Raw genomic sequence first — 19,354 nt, forward strand, 5'->3', positions numbered from 1 at the left:
ATTCTACCTGTGGCAATGCTCTCGTTTACAAGACTAAAATGCCATCGTTCGAGTTGGTCAAGTCTTTTTTAAAGGAATTTGGTGACAGGGGGGAAGGCTATACAAATTCAAGAAGCTGCATTCTTTATTCAATATTTATATATTTACAACGTCGCTGAAGTGCTCCCATTCACATATGTCAGAATTTTGATATATTTCCACTGTACAGATCTATCTTAATGCGGTGTGCTTCGAGTAATTATGGTTGCTAATGTTAATAATTATTACTGTTAATGGTAATAATTATTGATGTTAATGAAAAATCGTCATCACCAACTAAAACCGTGTCTTACAGCATGCCGAATGTTCTCGATTGTAATATACGCAACATGATACGTAATTTGAGTTCTGACGACAGTGCTTCATGCATTACAGTACCGTTATTCCTTATCGCATAATTAACTCTATTTAGAAGAAACGTGAACAGTTCTGGTGACATTCGAAGATAATTAAAAGAAATTCTTCCGCTATAAATTATTTCAGCAAGAATGCTGAGCAACAGAGCTGACGTCTTTTCTTCATCCAGTCACGAATCGAAACATATTACTTATTTTTTTTCTTATGCAGCGATTCCACACAACAAGCCTTAACTCTATCACAACTCGGTCGACGTGCAGCTGCCAAAACTTTAATTTCAGACGCAACTCACGGACCCACAAAACGACGAAACTGAAGTATGTACTGGTTTCGCCATGTCTACAGTCATATATCAAACCACTTGCGTGGAACTCATTCCACGCAATGAGTGGCGCAACCCAATGTCGTCGTGTAAACTAGGCTTAATTCGCCATAACATTAAAATCGGTGAAAGTCGACTTAATGAGGAGACATTCTAGGAATAATTTGGGTAGGTCACATTCAAAATAATCGCCGCCACTATACATCGTTAAGTTAGCTTCCGTGGTATTGGCACAGATACCAACTCCGCGTTCCAGCCATGACGAACAATTCAGTGCTGACAGGTGACTTCGTCATCGTCTGCCCTTGGCGTCGTTCGGAAGCATTGAATCAGTACACCGCTCTACCGGCCATTTTCAGCTTCCGAGACTTTCGAGCCGCTACTTCTTATTCAGGTAGCTCCTCATATGGCCCCACGAGGCACAGTGGATGCGATTCTGGACCTTTCACAAACTAACGATCCTGACGGTACCAGTAACTGAGCCCGGGCCCTCCGAATAGCCACCAGATAGTCACCCACCACTCAGACTCTGACGTTCGTGTAAATGTAGTAACTAAACTGAAAAGCAGTGTTTTCTCGGCAGTGACAGCAGTTGTTTTGTGACGTCTCTGTGTGTTCTCTCACCTAGGCGACAGTTGTAGTACCGCTGCCTGCCAGCCGGCGGTCGTTTAGGCCGTCGTAGCGGTGGCGAGCAACCACGGGGGACGGCCGGGGCCGTGTCCGCCGTGTGAGAGGCTCTCTGGGGAAATCTGCCACGTGTCGACAGCGGCACAACACACACTGCGCTGTGCCACGGCTGCGAAACACAGCCGAGCAACCAAGCTAATGTGCTCTTCACCTTAGCTTTACACAATTTGGTTTTCTGTAATGCACTGCGTAGTCACGTTTGCCAAATGAAGAGTGGATGTGGAAAATGTTCCAAGTGCCAAATCTCACTTCTGTCAGCAGAATTATAACAATACTGTATCTCTTTTTGTACATACAAGGGGCGCTCAAACTTTTTTCCGCTTGAGGGTATTGCTGCGGCTTATATGCAGTGTAGCCCGACTCCGATGCGGTTATACACTGAAGCGCCAAAGAAACTGGTATATGCATGCGTACTCAAATACAGAGATATGTAAATAGGCAGAATACTGCGCTGCGGGCGGCAATGCCTATATAAGCCAACAAACGTCTGGTGCAATCCTTAGATCGATTACTACTGTTACATTGGTAGGTTATCAAGATTTAAGTGAGTTTGAATGCGGTGTTGCACGAGCGATGGGACACAGTATCTCCGAGGTAGCGATGAAATAGGGATTTTCCCGTACGACCATTTCACGAGTGAACCGTGAATTTTAGGAATCCGGTAAAACATCAAATCTCCGACATCGTGGCAGCCGGAGAAAGACACTGCAGGAACGGGACCAATGATGACAGAAGAGAATCGTTCAAAGTGACAGAAGCTCAACCTTTCCGGAAGTTGCTGCAGATTTCAAGGCTGCGCCATCAACAAGTGTCAGCATGTGAAACATTCAATGAAACATCATCGATATAGGATTTCGGAGCCGAAGGCCCACCCGTGCACCCTTGATGACTGCACGACACAAAGCCTTACGCCTCGCCTGGACCCGTTAACACCGACATTGGAGTGTTGTTGACTGGTTCAAAGTGGTTCAAATGGTTCTGAGCACTATGGGACTGAGGTCATCAGTCCCCTAGAAGTTAAAACTACTTAAACCTAACTAACCTAAGCACATGACATACATCCATGCCCGAAGCAGGATTAGAACCCACGATCGTAGCAGTCTCGCGGTTCCGGACTGAAGCGCGCAGAACGGCCCGGCCACCGCGGCCGGCTTGATAACTCAAATCATGTCGGACGAGTCTCGTTTCAAATTGTGTCGAGCAGATGGACGCGTCGTGTATGGAGACAACCACATGAATCCGTGGGTCCTGCATGTTAGCAGAGGATTGTTCAAGCTGGTGGAGGTTCTGTAATGGTGTGGAGCGTGTGCAGTTGGAGTGATCTTGGATCCCTGATACGTCTAGATACGACTCTGACAGGAGACACATACGTAAGTATCATGTCTGATCACCTGCATCCATTCATGTCTATTATGGATTCCGACATACTTGAGCAATGTCAGCAGAATTGCTAGAGAGTGGCTCCAGGAACACTCGTCTGATTCTAAACACTTCCGCTGGCCACGAAACTCCCCAGACATGAACATTATTGAGCATATCTGGGACGCTTTGCAACCTTCTGCTCAGAAGAGATCTGCACCCCTTATGAACAGCCGTGCAGGATTCATGGTGTCAATTGCTTCCAGCACTATTTCAGACATTAGTCGAGTCCACGCCACGTCATGTTGCGGCACTTCCTCGTGCTTGTGGGAACCCTACACGATATTAGTCAGGTGTGCCAGTTTCTTTGGCTTTTACGTGTATAAGCATGGCCATGTGGGCAAGGGAATAGTGCCGTATTCGTGTCGTGACAAATGCAGAAACGTGTACTGTGGTGACATTATTTCCAAATGCGTCCAAAGAACACCTACTTGCTGTTCTTCTTTTCTTGGCTGGCGAAAGTCAAAAATACGTAGACATACATCGGAGAATTAAGACTGTGTGTGCAGTATCCCAAAGAAAGCAGGTGTTGACAGATGTGAAAATTACCGAACAATCAGTTTAATAAGCCACAGCTGCAAAATACTAACGTGAAGTCTTTACAGACGAATGGAAAAACTGGTAGAAGCCGACCTCGGGGAAGATCAGTTTAGGCAATACTGACCTTACGACTTACCTTAGAAGAAAGATTAAGGAAAGGCAAACCTACGTTTCTAGCATTTGTAGGCTTAGAGAAAGCTTTTGATAATGTTGACTGGAATACTCTCTTTCAAATTCTAAACGTGGCAGGGGTAAAATACAGGGAGCGAAAGGCTATTTACAATTTGTACAGAAAGCAGATTGCAGTTACAAGAGTCGAGGGGCATGAGAGGGTAGCAGTGGTTGGGAAGGGAGTGGGTCAGGGTTGTAGCCTCTCCCCGATGATATTCAATCTGTATATTGAGCAAGCAGTAAAGGAAACAAAAGAAAAATTTGGAGTAGGAATCAAAATCCATGGAGAGGAAATACAAACATTAAGGTTCGCCGATGACATTGTAATTCTGTCAGAGACAGCAAAGGACTTGGAAGAGCAGTTGAATGGAATGGACAGTGTCTTGAAAGGAGGATATAAGATGAACATCAACAAAAGCAAAACGAGGATAATGGAATGTAGTCGAATTAAGTGGGTGATGCTGAGGGAATTAGATTAGGAAATGAGACACTTAAAGTAGTAAATGAGTTCTGCTATTTGTGGAGCAAAATAACTGATGATGGTCGAAGTAGAGAGGATATAAAATGAAGACTGGCAATGGCAAGGAAAGCGTTTCTGGAGAAGAGAAATTTGTTAACATCGAGTATAGATTTAAGTGTCAGGAAGTCATTTCTGAAAGTATTTGTATGGAGTGTAGCCATGTATGGAAGTGAAACATGGACGATAAATAGTTTGGACAGGAAGAGAATAGAAGCTTTCGAAATGTGGTGCTACAGAAGAATGCTGAAGATTAGATGGGTAGATCACATAACTAATGAGGAAGTATTGAATAGGATTGGGGAGAAGAGAAGTTTGTGGCACAGCTTGACCAGAAGAAGGGATCGGTTGGTAGGACATGTTCTGAGGCATCAAGGGATCACCAATTTAGTATTGGAGGGCAGCGTGGAGGGTAAAAATCGTAGAGGGATACCAAGAGACGAATACACTAAGCAGATTCAGAAGGATGTAGGTTGCAGTAGGTACTGGGAGATGAAGCAGCTTGCACAGGATAGAGTAGCATGGAGAGCTGCATCAAACCAGTCTCAGGACTGAAGACCACAACAACAACATGCAGTTAAGGCGAAACGTCGGGGAAAACTGCGGCAAATGGTGCTGCTGCTTCATGATAATGAGCGTCCCCATATCGCAAATGTAACACAACAGTTAAATCTACTCAAGTGGGAGACATTCGACACGCGTGCTGTAGACATGATCTCCCCCGTGCGATTATCACGCCTTCGATTTCTTAAGGAATGTCTTGAAGGGTCGACGATTTCTGTCGGAGGAGGATGTGCAGCTGGCAGTTACCGACTTCTTCACGCAACAGGACGCCGTGTTTTACCACCTTCAACCAGGTGCGTCGGTGGGATGACTGCCTCAAGCATACGGCGATTTTGCCTGATTTCCACACCGAACACTATAGTGACACTATCAACGAAATGGTCTGTTTTTGGGAGAAATGTGTCCGTGTTGAGAAATATATACGAGGGTAATCCCAAAAGTAAGGTCTCCTATTTTTTTTATAAGTATATGGACCTGTTTATTTCTACAATGGTTTACATCAGTTTACAACTTGAAAATTTAGCTATTTTTCAACATAATCGCCAGTTCTCTCGGTGCATTTTTGTCGACGCTGTGGCAGTTTCTGCATGCCCATGTCATATCAGCTCGCCGCCATGCTGTTCAGAAAGTTATGAACCTCTTCTTTGACCTCGTCGTCGGAACTGAATTGCTGGGACCACAATTAACGCTGACAGATACTGTAAGATTCTGAAAAAACTCAAACGGGCAATTCAGAACTGGAGAAGAGGAATGTTGAGCAAAGGCTTACACATTCTCCATGACAACGCTCGCCCACACATCGCTCGGCAAACCGTTCCTCTCCTGCAACAGTTTCAGTGGAACATAATCACCCATCCACCCTATAGTCCTGACTTGGCGCCCAGTGACTATCACCTGTTCCCTTGGTTAAAAGAACATTTGGCCGGAAAGCGATTCAGCTCCGACGACGAGGTGAAAGAAGAGGTTCATAACTTTCTGAACAGCACGGCGGCGAGCTGGAATGGCATAGGCATGCAAAACCTGCCACAGCGTCTATAAAAATGCATCGACAGAAATGGTGACTATGTCGAAAAATAGTTAAATGTTAAACCTGTTGACTGATGTAAACCATTGTAGAGATAAACAGGTATACGTACTTCTAAAAAATTGGAGACCTTACTTTTGGGATTACCCTCGTATGTAGAAATGAAGAATAAAGGCGTTGTGTGTTAATACAGGTTGTTTCACGAAATTGTGGCGCAGTTGCTAATATTTTGGATGTCAGCTGTATTAGGCATGGGAACCATACAACCATACACATTGATGACTGATCAGAATTTGTGCTGAACCGTGACTCGAACCCGAATCTCCTGCTCATCGCGAGCGATCGCGTTAACAGTCTCGGTTATCCGTGCATGCTTCCAGGACCGATCCAAACCTCCAAATGCCACAGTCTCTACGCCTCCAATACTCGCAGCTTACCTAGATTCAAATTAGCGTCTGTTAGTATGATTTTCAAGCGTGATGCAGCTTATGTCAAAAATATTCGCAGTTGCGGCAAAATTTCGTAATAATACTACAGCCGCAGATCGTCACCAATGTCTTGAAGGAACAGACCTTGTAATAATGAAGTTTTTCATTTCAAAAGCTTAAAGTGTGCTCACAAAGAAATTCTGAGACATAACTTTTCAGCATGTTCTCGTAGAAGTACTCCTATCCACGAACTCTTTAGAAAATTTGTGTTTGTATTGCTACACTTGTCGCCAGAAAATCCTTCCTGTAAGATGCCATTGTTAAACTTCCCAGTAATTGGTGGTTAATGGACATACGAGAAGGATTTTTTATTTATTTATTTATTTTTTTTTTTTTTGGCTTACAACAAAAGAACTATGTGCCATCGCTCCGAGCGACAATCTAATTGTGTTTTACTGCCGAATTCTTTATCAGACCTACGAAAACGTTTTAACACAAACTTTGTTCTTGCAAATTGAACATAAAATAGCTACACATCTTAATTTAGGTCACCATGATCGATGTCCATGGAAATCCTGCAACTTTGTCATTCATGAGAATAAGAATAAATTACCGAAACGCGTTGTGCTAAGCATGAAAAAATAAGTATAGCTGGTGCAGTTTCTCATTAGATCATTGGTGCAGTTTCTCATTAGATCATCAACTACACATGAATTCTGTTGCAGCTAAAATTATTGGATACTGAATTGTTTAAACTTGTGAGGAGAGCGGATGAAAATAACCTAACAAAATTAACTGTACACTGTGTTCTTTCAGAAAATGAGTGATGAGAACGAAAAATTTACGCAATAACACCTACAGAAACGTGTGGGCTGTATGACAAGAAAACTCAAATGTTATTTTGCGAATTTGAATGAATACATCAGATTATTCCTGTCACATGCAACCTGACTGCCTCATATTACATCGTTGACGTTCAGCACACAGGAGGCCTACAGGAGTGAAGGCGCAACTTGTCTGCACCAGAGATCCGTTAGAAAACTGGTATATTTTCAGTGTGCTGACGGGGCAGTTTTAAAGTGCCGCCCACAAGTTAGATGTGACGGATGGGACCGCCTGAAGCTAACCTAACAGGTAGCAGGGCACCAGCTGATCGATGTGGGTGGTGACCGCGACCGTGGAGACATCTGGCGGTCAGCGCCCCAACCACGACGCCCACTGTGCCCGCTGCAGCAACAAGCTGTTCCGCTCCCCCTCGTTGCGCACTGATATTACAGCATCGTCCGCACGTCATGCTGACCACGTTTCATTCGCAACTTAACGTAACAAGTAGATACCGTCAGACGCTAATTTGTTCCTCGGTTAATTCAGTACAAATGTCTGCTAATGGAACTGTCAAAATTCAACGTTTACCATTAAACTGCAGAGACAAAAGCAATGATATGCAATCCAGATTCTAATATTTAGGGTGAAACGCCTAACTTATTCATTCAAATATCTTTTTAGTAACATGTCACCTTTCGTGACGGTAGAGACTGTTATTTTCCCATTGGCGTTTTCAAACCGCCTAATCGGGTGGTACAGTTCTTAGTAATCGTTCATAGCATTGTGGGTGTCTTTCTGCAGCTGTGGCAAGACAGAAAAATCTGACACAAGTAACCTATGAATATGACAATCCCCACGTCGGACGTTCGAGTCATCCCTCGGGCGTGTGTGTAAATCGGAAGGTCAACTTCATGCCATTACTTACTGTTATTTCATTCCAACTGGTGCACAAATCACTTTGTAAAACATTATGTTCGCCAATTCACACAATACTTCACATGCTTTGACACTGGTAACAACTCCCATATGCTGTACAGATTATGAACAAACCAAGAATGTGAATTAAGCTACAGTTAAAAGATTTTGCGTTGGGCCAGGGTCTTGTTCTTCTTCCTCCTCCGCTTTTTAATTATTATTCGTTTTTTCAAAAGTTGCATGTTGATCTTGAATGATAACATATTTAAATTAATTCATTATTGCAGTACTGACAAATGGTGTTTACATAGATCCTTAAACTGTTGCCGGGCACTGTGACAGAGTGTTTCTAGGCGCTTCAGTCCGGAACCAGGAAGTCGCAGGTTCGAATCTGGCCTCGGGCATGGATGTGTGTGATGTCCTTAGATTAGTCAGGTTTACGTAGCTCTAAGTCTAGGGGACCGATGACCTCAGATGTTAAGTCCCATAGTGATTAGAGCCATTTGAACCATCCGAACTTAAACCCCATTTTCAATGGGACAATAAAAACTGTACAGTCTCGAAAGGCGATTGCTTACAGTCATTTCTGAAAAACCTTCGTTCATCACCGATCGGGGTCCGATGTTTTATCTGTGTGGTATTTTGAAAGGTATTGATTACCAATTTACATTCAAACAAGCAGTCACGGGATATCTGAAAAAATTGCACCAAGTTTTCTTTCAGCGTTATTAACGTTCTCCCAGCATTATAAACCATGGAGATGAACGCTCAAAGTTGTCCCATCTAGCAATATACTCCACGGAAAAAAAAATTAAACAAAAAAAAAACCGACGCCTGAAGAAGGAAATATCCGAATGGAACGGAAATCTGTAGACGTGATGTACATATACTGACAAACAAATTATTACAATTTCAGAAAAATTGGATGATTTATTCAAGTGAAAGAGTTTCGCAAAGCTGGATTTTGGACCACCCCTGGCTTTTATTCAAACAGTTATTCGGTTTGACATTGATTGGCGGAGTTGTTGGATGTCCTCGTGAGGAATATGGTGCCAGACTCCGTCCAACTGGGGCGTCAGACCATGAAAATCCCGAACGCTCGAAACGTTCTTAATTGGGGAGATATCGGCGACCCTGCTGGCCAAGGTAGGGTTCGGCAAGCGGGAAGACAAAAAAATGGTTCAAATGGCTCTAAGCACTATGAGACTTAACATCTGAGGTCATCAGTCCCCTAGACTGCTTAAACCTAACTAACCTAAGGAATCACACACATCCATGCCCGAGGCAGGATTCGAACCTGCGACCGTAGAAACAGCGCGGTTCCGCACTGAAAAGCCTAGAACCGGCACGAAGGCAAGCAGTAGAAACTCTAGCCGTCTGCGAGCGTGCATTGTCTTGCTAAAAATGTAGGCCCAGGATGGCTTACCAGGAAGGGCATCAAAACGGGGCATAGAATATCGTCTTAACGCTTTGCTGAAAGGGTGCCGTGGATGACAACCGATGGGATCCTGCTATGAAAATAAGTGGAACCCCAGACCATCACTCCTGGTTGTCGAGCAGTATGACGGGCGACGGTCAGGTTCGTATCAGACTGCTGTTTGGGGGCGTCTCCAGACACGCCTTCACTGGTCATCGGGCCTCAGCTCAAAGCGGACCTTACCCCGGAAGACAATTCTACTGCAGTCAACGCTATTCCAGGCCGAACAGTTGGCTGGAGACACCCCAGACATCGGTGGGATTCGAACCTGACTGTCGCCCTCCATACAGCCCGACAACCAGGCGTGATGTTCTGGCGTGTCACTTCATTTCATAGCAGGACCCCTTTGGTTGTCATCCGTGGCATCTTTTATAATACACCGGTACGTCGACGATGTACTACGCCACGTTTTGTTGCCCATCGTGGCAAGCAATCCTGGGCTAACATTTCAGCAAGGTAATGCTCGCGCTCACATGGCGAATTTTTAATGCTTGTCTCCGTGGTTGCCAAACCCCACCTTGGCCAGCAAGGTAGCCAGATCTAACCTCAATTGAGAATGTTTGGAGCATTATGGTCAGCGCCCTCCAACCAGCTCGGAATCTTGACGATCTAATGCACCAGTTGGAAAGAAATCGGCACGACGTCTCTTCAGAGGACATGCAACAAGTCTGTCAGTCAGTGCCAAGCCGAATAACTGCATGCACAAGGACCAGAGATGGACCAATGCCTTATTGACTTGGTCAACGTGTGAAACTCTTCCTCTAGAATAAATCATCTAATTTTTCTGAATGTGTACTCGTTTGTTTTGCTTGCTTGCTTGTTTGTTTGTACATGTACATCCCTTCTATCTATCTCTGTGCCATTCGGATAACTCCTTCGTGCCTTTTTCTTTACCTTCCTCCCTTGTAAGGTACACTTATTTCTTCCCTCAGTTTTACGCTTTGTGCCAACTCCCTCTCTCTCTCTCTCCCTCTCTCTCCCTCTCTCTCTCTCTCTCTCGCTCTCTCTCTCTCTCTCTCGCTCTCGCTCTCGCTCTCGCTCTCTCTCTCTCTCTCTCTCTCTCTCTCTCTCTCTCTCTCTCGCTCTCGCTCTCGCTCTCGCTCTCGCTCTCGCTCTCGCTCTCGCGCTCTCTCTCTCTCTCTCTCTCTCTCTCTCTCGCTCTCGCTCTCGCTCTCGCTCTCGCTCTCGCTCTCGCTCTCGCTCTCGCTCTCGCTCTCGCTCTCGCTCTCGCTCTCGCTCTCGCTCTCGCTCTCGCTCTCTCTCTCTCTCTCTCTCTCTCTCTCTCTCTCTCTCTCTCTCTCTCTCTCTCTCTCTCTCTCGCTCTCGCTCTCGCTCTCGCTCTCGCTCTCGCTCTCGCTCTCGCTCTCGCTCTCGCTCTCGCTCTCGCTCTCGCTCTCGCTCTCGCTCTCGCTCTCGCTCTCGCTCTCGCTCTCGCTCTCGCTCTCGCTCTCGCTCTCGCTCTCGCTCTCGCTCTCGCTCTCGCTCTCGCTCTCGCTCTCGCTCTCGCTCTCGCTCTCGCTCTCGCTCTCGCTCTCGCTCTCGCTCTCGCTCTCGCTCTCGCTCTCGCTCTCGCTCTCGCTCTCGCTCTCGCTCTCGCTCTCGCTCTCGCTCTCGCTCTCGCTCTCGCTCTCGCTCTCGCTCTCGCTCTCGCTCTCGCTCTCGCTCTCGCTCTCGCTCTCGCTCTCGCTCTCGCTCTCGCTCTCGCTCTCGCTCTCGCTCTCGCTCTCGCTCTCGCTCTCGCTCTCGCTCTCGCTCTCGCTCTCGCTCTCGCTCTCGCTCTCGCTCTCGCTCTCGCTCTCGCTCTCGCTCTCGCTCTCGCTCTCGCTCTCGCTCTCGCTCTCGCTCTCGCTCTCGCTCTCGCTCTCGCTCTCGCTCTCGCTCTCGCTCTCGCTCTCGCTCTCGCTCTCGCTCTCGCTCTCGCTCTCGCTCTCGCTCTCGCTCTCGCTCTCGCTCTCGCTCTCGCTCTCGCTCTCGCTCTCGCTCTCGCTCTCGCTCTCGCTCTCGCTCTCGCTCTCGCTCTCGCTCTCGCTCTCGCTCTCGCTCTCGCTCTCGCTCTCGCTCTCGCTCTCGCTCTCGCTCTCGCTCTCGCTCTCGCTCTCGCTCTCGCTCTCGCTCTCGCTCTCGCTCTCGCTCTCGCTCTCTACATCTACGTGATTATTCTGCTATTCACAATAAAGTGCCTGGCAGAGGGTTCAATGAACCCCCTTCAAACTGTCTCCCCACCGTTCCACTCTCGAACGGCACGCGGGAAAAACGAGCACTTAAATTTTCCTGTGCGTTACCTGACTTCTCTTATTTTATCATTTCTCCCTATATAGGTGGGAGGTGGGTGTCAACAATGTTTTCGCAATCAGAGGAGAAAACTGGTGATCGAAATTGCGTGAGAAGATCGCGTCGCAACGAAAATCGCCTTTGTTTTAATGATTGCCACTCCAATTCACGTATCATGTCTGTGGGACTATCTCCCCTATTTCACAATAATACAAAACGAGCTGTACTTCTTTGTACTTTTTCGATGTCACCCGTTAGTCCCACCTGATGCGGATCCTACTCCGCACAGCAATACTCCAGAATAGGGCGGACAAGCATAGTGTAAGCAGTCTGTTTAGTAGACCTGTTGCACCTTCTAAGTGTTCTGCCAATGAATCGCAGTCTTCGGTTCGCTCTACCCACAATATTATCTATGTAATCTTTCCAATTTAGGTTATTTGTAACTGTAATCCCTAGGTATTTAGTTCAATTTAGAGCCTTCAGATTTGTGTGACTTACCGCGTAATCGAAATTTAGCTGATTTCTTTTAGTATTCATGTGAATTAGTATTCATGTGAATAACTTCACATGTGAATAACTTCACATGTGAATAACTTCACATGTGAATAACTTCACATGTGAATAACTTCACATGTGAATAACTTCACATGTGAATAACTTCACATGTGAATAACTTTTCTTTATTCAGGGTCAATTGCAACTTTTAGCAATAGATATGTTATCTGAATCATTTTGCAAGTTGTTTTGATCATCTGATGACTTTACAAGACGGTAAACGACAGCATCATCTGCAAACAAACTAAGACGGCTACTCAGATTGTCTCCTAAATCGTTAATATAGATCAGAAACAGTAGAGTGCCTATAACACACCCTTGGGGAACGCTGGATATTGCTTCTGTTATACTCGATGACTTTCCGTCTAACACTACGAACTGTGACGTTTCTGACAGGAAACAACGAATGCAGTCGCACAACTGAGGCGATACTCCGTAGGCACGCAGTTTGGTTAGAAGACGCTTGTGAGGAACGGTGTCGAAAGCCTTCTGGAAATCTAAAAATATGGAATCAGTTTGACATCCCCTGTCGATAGCACTCACTACTTCATGAGTATAAAGTCTCTACTTCCGTCCATCCCTCTCTTATCCATCTCAGTTCATCCCCTATTCACACCGTCATTCATCCCCCATGAGACTATCTTAAATCTAGGACCTGGGGAAGATGAGGGGAGCGCCTCAGTAAAGTTGACGGGTTGTCATTTTGGCGGCGGGTGGTTCGCAAATAGAGGAGGACATTAGGCGCAATGCCGGTACTTGGAACCGGTTCTTGCCCCGCTGAGGACACAGTGTCTGCGTGTGGCAGCATCCTGTTGCTATTACGCGGCCAGCGTACGGCTTAATCTCGGCTCGCCGCCTTCCCAGAAACCATCTCGTGGGCCGCGGCGTGGCGAGATTGCGAGCCGGCAGCTGGGTGGGTTCCAGCAGATGCCGCCAGAGGGCAGGCGCGCGGCTCCGACAGTCACTCCCGAAAGGCGACAGCCGCCCTGATTAGCGCTCCTTCCGTTCTGCCAGCACAGCCACAGCCAAGAGAACTGCAACTCATCGGTGTTCCTTAGCTGTGCAACGCTACTGGCCTACCATGTAACGTATCCAAAGTTACACCAACGTCCACACACATTTTAGATGCTACATTAAGCAGCAGCCGGCCGAGACACAAGCAGCCACAGGGAAGTAACCGATTTTGTGACATAACGAGAGAGAGGATAGGAAAAGCTTGAGCATGGTATTTGACGATGTTGCGGGTTGTACAGGGTGAAAAGTATTTAAACCGACAAACTCTGGGAGGTTGTAGGGGACATCAAAACAAATATTTTTCCCTAATGCCATTTTTTGGTTTGTTGTTGGGTTGTTTTTTGGGGGAAGAGAGCAAACTACGAGGCCATCGGTCTCATCGGATTAGGGAAGGACGGGGAAGGAAGTCGGCCGTGCCCTTTCAAAGGAACCATCCCGGCATTTGCCTGGAGCGATTTAGGGAAATCACGGAAAACCTAAATCAGGATGGCCGGACTCGGAATTGAACCGTCGTCCTCCCGAATGCGAGTCCAGTGTGCTAACCACTGCGCAACCTCGCTCGGTGTCATTTAATCGTATGAGGATTATGTAAACCGGTGGAGGCAGTATTACGATCTTCAGTTGTAGGTAACTGCTGTCCACCAGTGTGTTCAAATGTTCAAATGTGTCTGAAATCGTATGGGATTTAACTGCTGAGGTCATCAGTCCCTAAGCTTACACGCTACTTAACCTAAATTATCCTAAGGACAAACACACACACACACACGCCCGAGGGAGGACTCGAACCTCCTCCGGGACCAGCCGTGTCCACCAGTGTAGTAGTGCATTGTCTCTGTTTGTTAATGGAACGATACACCTGGAGTACACTGATATGTTGGTGCATACCACGTAGCGCACCACAACGGACGAGCTGCACAGCGGGTTTATCAGCAACAGTATCCTAATCGCCGTATCCCGCATCATACGACCTCTGCTGCTGAGTACCAACGTCTGCGTGAGACCGGGTCATTTAGCAGATTACCTGGACAGGGACAACGTCGCACGGTAAGAGCGCTGCAATTTGAGGAAGCTTGTCTTGCAGCATGTGGAGCGGGATCCTACAATTATCACTCGTGCAATTGCACGTAACATGGGGACGAATCAGACGAATGTAAGAACAGTCCTTCGAGAGCACTTGTTACGTCCATTTCACTTACAGCGTGTCCACAACCTGGAACCAGTTGATCATCCACCCAGAGCACAGTTTTCGCAGTGGTACCTGGAACGGTGTGAAATGCATCCTACATTTCCATCCCCTGTGTTGTTTACCGATGAAGCAACGTTCGGGCTTGATGGAGCCTTCGACATGCACAATTCGCATGTTTGGAGTGAAGATAAACCACATGCCACAATTACTAGCACTCATCAAGTGCGGTTCTTCGTTAATGTGTGGTACGGTGTTGTTGGGGACTGTTTAATTAGGCCGTATCTGCTACCTAGGCCATTAAATGGCAGGCACTATTGCAATTTTATCTCCAGAGCATTGGCAGAATTCTGGAAGACGTCCCGCTCCCTTACAAGACAATGCATGTGGTTCCAGCATGACGGGGCGTCGGCACATTTCAGTCATCGTGTGCGTCGATTCCTGGACCGACGTTCCCAGAAACGTGGATTGGCAGAGGTGGTCCTGTACCATGGCCTGCTCGATCCCCAGATATGTCCCCTCTGGACTTTTTTGTGTGGGGAGAGATGCGCAACCTTGTTTACGCAACCACTGCTTGGCCGGATAGTAGCAGCAGCAGGAACAATTCACGATACTCCTGGAGTTTTTGCCCGTGTCAGACAGAACATGATCCGACGGTGTAACCTTCGTTTACATGTCAATGGAGGCATTTTTGAAAATCTACTGTAATAGAAATTGGGTTGTGTTAATGTGTTTTCTCTTGGCCATAAAAAAATGGAAAAGTGTTTGTTGGTGTAATTAATTTGCCGCCAGAGAAATCTTCCTCTATCGGTTTAAATAATGCTCATAGGAAAAAATGACACTAGGGAAAAATATTTGCTTTGATGACTCCTACAACCTCCCAGAGTTTGTCGGTTTAAATACTTTTCACCCTGTATAAAACCCATTAGTAGCGGCAGCTGAATCACCCCGTGTACAAGAAATGGGAACGATATACATCAATAATAAATATGCACAATGTAAAAAATTCAGACAGCGAAATAACAAAAAAAGGAAGCAGTGAGCCATGTCACTAACTCCAGCGGGAAATGTTTCCCATAAGCGCTAAAAAACAAGTGTTCTTGACCATAATTCAATTAAAATATGATAAAACCCGTTGTCTAGGGGTAGAGGCTTTCATTAGTAATCGAAACGTCCTCGGTCCCGGGTCCGAACGTCGCCACCGCTTAACTTTTGAATAAAAATCATCACAATGACGTCCGAAGACGAAGAAAAAGTAACCCTCATTCTTCCAACAGCCTTGTCAAACAGGGTGGAGGGGAAGACAGATGTTCAGGGCACTCCCTTACCCTTTGGTTGGGAAACTGCCCCATAAGGCGGAATAATCAGCGGTGATCAACGCTTGTAGATGCATAAGGCAATGGAAAAAACCGCAGCCAACCTAAAGCTCAATAAGAAAAATGTCTATTCCAGTAGTAACAGACTGAAAAATAGCTTTGAATGTCAAGATTGGTAAGTCTGATGTCTGTTCACGCGCTTTGCGTCCGGACATGGTAGGGTGACAGCCACGCCTATTGGGCATTTAGCAGGCTTTGCACCCGAAGCCAACATGCAGTTCGCTGCTTTTGAAACCGAACGCGATTCTCGACAGCTATTTTCGACGGTTTATAGCCGGTTTTGCAACCTGAAACAACATGTAGGGCTGAAAAAATGCGGCCGTGTGCCCTCCTCAAAATCGACATAAAATGAATTTTTCATTTTCAATGAACTTTACCAACCGCAGTACACTTTGAGATATTTTATTTTATTCTGAATGCAACCAGTTTCGGTAAATCATGTTGCCATCTTCAGGCCCCATACGCTTTTATCCGAATAAACGAACTTTTTGTTTAGCACAATAAAACACTGGATATCGTGAATTCCAATCGTTATGAAAATGCTTCATTTGCGTAATTCATGTATTTCGGTGAAATAAAATCAAATAAAATACTTTGACTTTTAGACTTATTCTGCATCCACTTGAAAACAATGCCCTCATTTGGGGAAGCATCTCCCCTTGGGGGGCACCTCGGAATATTTTATGCATCTGAAAAATCATAATTTAATTCGAAGAGCTGGATAGCAAAGCCATGGCTATACTTTTTCAGAAAAAATTAGTGACCGAAAGTGTTAGACATGTAATGTGCATCTACAGGACGTGTGGCCCGTAACAAAGTGTCATGAAGATCTCGCCTTTGGAGAAAGTTACCAGAATAGTCCCCCATTCGGATCTCGGGGAGGGGGATTGTCAGGGGGGAGGTGACCATGAGACTGAATAACCAACGAAAAGACACGAGTTGTGACGTGGAGTGTCTGCATCAGGAGCTCATTTTCAGGCACCGCTAGCATTATACCCGCTGTCACGGTTGAAGATCTCGTACATTCCACTGAGGCCAGTTACTAGCACTGTTTGTTCTCCTACCTACAGGTTGGCCAAATATTTAACTAAGTTGATGAATCCGATATTTGGTCGCTGTTAACATCACATCAAAGACATTCAGATGTTCATTGAGAAAATTAAACAGATCAGAGGTGCCCAAACGATATTTTAGTCAGGCTGAATGTGATATCACTATTTACAAAAGTTCCTATTGACGACATATTGAAACTGTTGGCAGAGCAGTATCTTGCTGAAACGATTAAGTTTTGCCGACATGTTATTACGGCCACCTACTTCTTGTACGGCAGTAAATTTTATGAAATGACGGACGGAACGGCTAGGAGTTCTCCTTTGTCTTCAGCAATGACCAAATTAATTATGGAACATTTTGAAGAAGAGGCACTGAATTCGGCTCCTCTTCGTCCATCTTCATTGTATTGCTATGTTGACGACACGTTTATGGTCTGGCCACACGACGTAGAAGTTCTCGAGCACTTCCCAAGAACATATGAACTGCTTGCACCAAAACATCCAGTTCATCGTCGAGACAAAGAAAGAGGGAAGGCTGCCATTTCGAGTTGTATTGGTTCAAAGAAAGTCGGATGGACGCCTCGGCCACTCCCTTACTGCAAGCCGACGCACACTGGTCTCTATCTTAGCGCTCAGAGTTTTCACCATCCAATCGAGAAGAGAGAACTTAAATACACTGTTACCAGAGCAAAAACCGTTTCTGACAAGGATCACATGGAATTCACAAATTAACCATCTAAAATATGTGTTCCGAAAGAACGGCTATGGATCACGTGATATGTAGTCAGCGTTCTTCAAGAAAAGGAATCGTGAAAATGTTTAACATTCATATGGCAAGCCACCGATTTCATTCTTTTCCTTCTGCGGCGCTACACCCAGCAAAATAGTTAAGAGTCGTGGGAAGATAAAGGAGATGCTACGCTCTATTAAGGAAAGTCTCGCCCTCAAGATTTCTGCGATTTTCATCATCACTTGTCACTGCACAAGCAGGTGCACTATGTGATCAAAAGTATCCGGACACCCCCAGAAACATAGGTTTTCCATATTAGGTGCATTGTACTGCCACCTACTGCCAGGTACTCCATATCAGCGAGCTCATTAGTCATTAGACAGCATGAGGAGCAAAATGGGACGTTGACCACAGATGTTAAGTTCCATAGTGCTCAGTGCCAGCCAGAATGGGGCGCTCTGTGGAACTCACGGACTTCGAACGTGGTCAGGTGATCGGGAGTCACTTGTGTCATACGTTTGTTCGAGAAATTTCCACACTACTAAACCTCCCTAGGTCAATTTTTTCCGATGTGATAGTGACGTGGAAACGTGAAGGGACTCGTACAGCACAAAAGCACACCGGCCGACCTCGTCTGTTGACTGACAGAGACCGCCCACAATTGAAGAGGGTCGTAATGTGTAATAGGCAGACATCTATCCAGGCCATCACACAAGATTTCCATACTGCATCAGGATCCACTGCAAGTACTATGACAGTTAGGCGGTGGATGAGAAAACTTGGATTTCATGGTCGAGCGGCTGCTCATAAGCCACACATCACGCCGGTAAATGCCTAACGACGCCTCGCTTGGTGTAAGGAGCGTAAATATTGAACGATTGAACAGTGGAAAAACGTTGTGTGGAGTGGCGAATCACTGTACACAATGTGGAGATCCGATGACAGAGTGTGGGTATGGCGAATGCCCGGTGAACGTCATCTGCCAGCGTGTGTAGTGCCAACAGTAAAATTCGGAGGTGGTGGTGTTATGGTGTGGTCGGTTTTTCCATGGATGGGCCTTGCACCCATCTTGTTTTGCGTGGCATTATCACAGCACAGGCCTACATTGATATTTTAAGCACCTTCTTGCTTCCCACTGATGAAGAGCAATCGGGGGATAGCGATTGCATCTTTCAACACGATCGAGCACCTGCTCATAATGCACCGCCTTTGGCGGAGTGGTTACATGACAATAACATCCCTGTAAAGGACTGGCCTGCACAACGTCCTGACCTGAATCCTATGGAACACCTTTGGGATGTTTTGGAACGCCGATTTCTTACCAGGCGGCACCGACCGACATCGATATATCTCCTCAGTGCAGCACTCCGTGAAGAACGGGCTGCCATTCCCCAAGAATCCTTCCAGCACCTGATTGAACGTATGACTGCGAGAGTGGAAGCTGTCATCAGGGCTAAAGGGTGGGCCAACACCATATTGATTTCCAGCATTACCGGTGGAGGGCGCCACGAACTTGTAAGTCATTTTCAGCCAGGTGTCCGGATACTTTTGATCACATAGTGTACATCGGTCAGTCTATGAGCACAGTTTCTGACCACTGTGCAGAACGTGAAAAGCATATTAAAAATTGAGAATTCGATAAATCTGGTGTTGCAGAGCACAGCCTCGCAAACAACCATAAATTACTGTTTGACGAAACAAGCATTTTGTCCCATACTCCCACATACTGGGACACTCTAGTTAAAGAGGCTGTAGAAATAACAATTTGTGAGAAAATCTTATACCGTAACAGCGAATATAATCTTAGCAGTACATGGCAGCGAGCTCTTGGTGCAGATAAGAGCCAGAGATACTAGTCGCAATGTTTACGCTACGGCGGGAGCGGTGG

This window comes from Schistocerca serialis, chromosome 1, assembly GCF_023864345.2.
Source record: "Schistocerca serialis cubense isolate TAMUIC-IGC-003099 chromosome 1, iqSchSeri2.2, whole genome shotgun sequence".
Classification (NCBI taxonomy): Eukaryota; Metazoa; Arthropoda; class Insecta; order Orthoptera; family Acrididae; genus Schistocerca; species Schistocerca serialis.